General features: G+C 36.8%; 1 non-coding gene across 1 annotated transcript; it reads right to left on the bottom strand.

The window, feature by feature from the left end:
* Positions 1 to 3,326: 3,326 nt before the first annotated feature.
* On the bottom strand, positions 3,327 to 3,398 carry TRNAW-CCA (transfer RNA tryptophan (anticodon CCA)). Its single transcript has one exon. It is a non-coding gene; the product is annotated as a tRNA-Trp (tRNA).
* Positions 3,399 to 3,971: the final 573 nt, after the last annotated feature.

Genomic DNA, 3,971 nt, shown 5'->3' with positions numbered 1-3,971 from the left:
TTACGTTATACATTTTTTAAAAGAAAAAGTGCAGAATAATTAAAAGATTCCAAAGGACAAATATAACAAATACCCACTTCGCTTTTATTCAAGCATCTATAGCTAATCTCGTTGCTATTGGTAATGCTGTATTACTTGTATCTCTCAACGGAAGCTCTGCGAACTAAAGAACATCAAGTTTGTAATTGTTCTCCGTTAGAGGGCAAGTGTAACAGATAACAATGCAGGATTGTGGGGGAGTGAGTACGCTGTTTTCCCAAACTCTTCATCACTTACGCTGTTTGAAACAAACAAACAAACAAACAAACAAACAAACAATAAATAAATAAATAAATAAAATAACAAAAACTATTTTGAACCAATAATGCTTCTCTACAGATTAACAGGTTGTTAGCAGCAAAAAATCGCGAAATTTGTAAGTAGCTAAATCGGCATTTAAAAATCAACAAAATAGTCGCCAATCGGAAACATTACTTTTTACCGCTATTGTGGAGGTCGAATCTCCCAGATTTAGCGACTTTTTCCCAAAATTGGCAACACTGGTACTGGCCTTTGTGTGCATCAATAGCGCCGCTTCAGGTTTTGCTTGGGAGGGGAAAAGGGAAGAAAAGACCCTCCGATATAAGTATTTTCACTTTTTTCATAAATATACATGTATTATTGATTGTAGTGTAAAAGGGGCACGGTGGCTCAGTGATAGAGCGCTCATCTCTAGTGGGTACGGTCCCTGGTACGATCTCCGCCAAGAAAGTTTATGGTAATAGTATCGTGTCAATCTCGCATTTGTTTCTTCTAGGCCGAAATTCCCGGTTACATTCTCTTTTTTGCCTTCGCCGACAGATTATGAAGATAATAGGAAAAAGAAGAAACAGCATGCTTGGCACTCCGATTGGATCACCTTGCTGATAGAGGAAAAAGCAGAAGGAAAAACAGGAAGAGGAAGACCAAGGATAAAGCATCTAGTTGCAGTTACGAAAAAAGAGGCCTTATCAAAGTATAAAACAGCTCTCCCAAGCGAGAGAAAAGTTTTAAAATTTCCATGTTGCCCACCAACATATGGTTGAGGTCAACAAGAAGAAGCATCGTGTCCGTGGGTTTTCTCGTTTCCTCCCACTTTCTCATTCCACTAACTCTTCCATCATCATTCACTTGCCTTAATCATCATCTCCTTTAGCCTAAAGAGCATACTAGTGTGACATTAAACTGAAAGATTTCATATCATTTTCATTGAGCTGAGCGAGCGAAGCTCTAATACTCGGGTTAGCCGTTTGGTTGTCCGCGAACTCCTCCTAGACCGTTTGGCCGATCCCAACCAAACTTAGCACACTGATAGAGTATGTCGTGCTGAGTGACAACATAGGTCGAAATCAAAAATCCGATGTACCATCGAGGAATAATGACCGAAAAACGCTTCCTCCTAGACCGTTTGGCCGATCTCAACCAAACTTAGCACGCTGATAGAGTATGTCGTGCTGAGTGAGAACATAGGTCGAAATCAAAAATCCGATGTACCATCGAGGAATAATCACCGAAAAACGCTTGCATAGACTTAACATGGGGAAAAAGTTTTCACGTGATTTTTTTGTCAACAATTAAAATCTGCGCGTGATTTTCAAAAATTCCGGCGAAGCCCTTTTATTTTTTTAGCGTAAAAATTTACAATTTTAATCACAATTTAAAAACAAATTAACGATTTTTTAAACTTTTTTTAGCCGGAACAAAAGGTCAAGACGAAGAATTGTGCGATTGTTATGAAAAATACTGATTGTTTTAAAAAGTCACAATAAACTGATTACGTTGCTTAAGCTCGCTCAGCTCATTTCATTGCAATCGAGTATATCCATTGCATTCCTAGTTATACTGTATATAGTATGTACTTATCATAAGTGACAACGCTAGACGAAAGCAAGGGGGTGGGCGTCTTCACTGATATTTTCCGCCCTCTCTGCCAAATCACGCATCTTATATTGTAAATAGGTCGAGTAAAATAAAACTATTGTTTTCAGTATAGAAAACGATAGCTGCATCCCGAAAAAATGCCTGCCCTTCCCCTTGCTCACGAGTGTACGCAGGGGGTGGGTCCTGGGGGTCCGGACTCCCCCCCGAAATCCCGACTTTTTTTTTTCAAATGTAGTCTACTTTTAGGGGCAATTTTAGAAATTTTCATATATTTTAGCCTCAAATTGTGTTTGGACCCCCCTGAAACGTTTTAGACCCCTCCCGAAATAAATTCCTGCGTACGTCCCTGCTTGAACTTCACTAGAAATTTAGTCTGTCATCATCACATCTTACCATACGACAGACTTTTAAAAAAGAGAAATATTTCCATATTACTCAACAAGTCCTTTAACAGTATAGCGAGAAAATATTATTTATAGGAAGGAACTACAAGTATTATTTATAGTATTTCTTAGCTTAGCGTTCACGATCTACTTTTTTTCTTTCAATTGTCATGAGTGGAGTGTCTTTAGGGTTAACTCATTTGTGCCGAAAGCAGTGGCGTATGCAGACCTTCATCAAGGTCAAAGTTCAATCTCATATCCTTTTGGATAGATAGATAGATAAATATGTATATTTTTCTATATTAACTTGCTGAAAGGGGAGTTAAGATACGAAACCTCCCACCTTATAATCCACTATCTAAAAGTGATTTTTAACTTTTAAATTTAGATCGATTGAAACCAGAATATCACATCTAATATACGACTGTATAAAAGATACCATATACAGTAGGAAGTCGAAAATCCGAACTAATTTGGACCACAGGTAGTTCGGATTTTGAAATTGTTCGGATTTTCGAAAATGACCAAGAAAATGCCATTTAGGCTTAAATATACTGTACGGCATGCTCTTTTATCGATACAGTGGTTATACAAGTACATACAGCAATTACAATACCGTACGTAAGGCTACTTACATTTAATATTTCTGAAGAACCTGCTCATTAACTAAATTACAGTGTTCTTGTAACTCACACTTAAAACTTAACTTGTATAGGCCTAAGAGAAAATAAAAATAAAAATATGTATGACAAACAATTACATGTGAATAAGCTTCTGTAAAAAAACACTCACTTTATACAAAGATAATTGAATTAGTGTACTGTCACTAGCTTCTAGGGACCGCGTTCGGATATTTGACGTTCGGATGATTGACGTTCTACTGTATTTGGATGCATATGTAGGCAGTAAAATAATTTGTCTTGATAAATAAAAACAAACTTCATATTATTTAGTTTAGAAAATGAAACGAAAATGTTACACGTCCTACATATGTAGTACTAGGTGCAAGGGAGCCAATGAAAAAATAGTAAGGAAAAACCCTGTTGACCCCGACGTGATTTGAACACGCAACCTTCTGATCTGGAGTCAGACGCGCTACCGTTGCGCCACGAGGTCTATTGACACATTCGGCATTTATAAAAGCAATACGGAAGCAACGTGGTTGGGAAAAAATGAAAGTAAAATTGAAAGAAAAAATTAAAGGAAGAGAATAATTGACTATTATGAAAAGTAAACACAAGTGTTATGAAGCTAAGACAACCAAATTATTGCAAAGAGTTTATGTGTGTATTGCATTACCATGAAACCAGCTGTAAATTTACTACGTTATAGCATATGAATGGGAAATATATAAGAGCAGAGACAACTTGCAAACCACTTGCTGTAAGCTTGAATTGCAAGTCGGCCAAGATTACATGGGCTATTCCATTACGGGCAGGACATTTACACTACATTTTTGATACTTTAAAGTTGTATATTTCTAAAAACTACAAGAAAAAATATGACATACGAGCAGTACAGACTTAGGAGTATATGTAGCTGATGTTTTCAGTATTTTTTTTTTCCGTTTAGAGTAGAAAATAGCCTATTAATTCCTAAACGTCTGTCACGGATGGGGACAAAAAAGAGAAGTGACTTTCGACACACCAAGTGAATGTTTCAAAACTCCGTGAATTCTTAACCCAACAT

Source organism: Thermobia domestica, chromosome 14 (genome assembly GCF_964235325.1).
Source record: "Thermobia domestica chromosome 14, izTheDome1.hap1.1, whole genome shotgun sequence".
Classification (NCBI taxonomy): domain Eukaryota; kingdom Metazoa; phylum Arthropoda; class Insecta; order Zygentoma; family Lepismatidae; genus Thermobia; species Thermobia domestica.
Note: the sequence above shows the minus strand (reverse complement) of the source record. Positions and strands in the feature narration are given on the sequence as shown.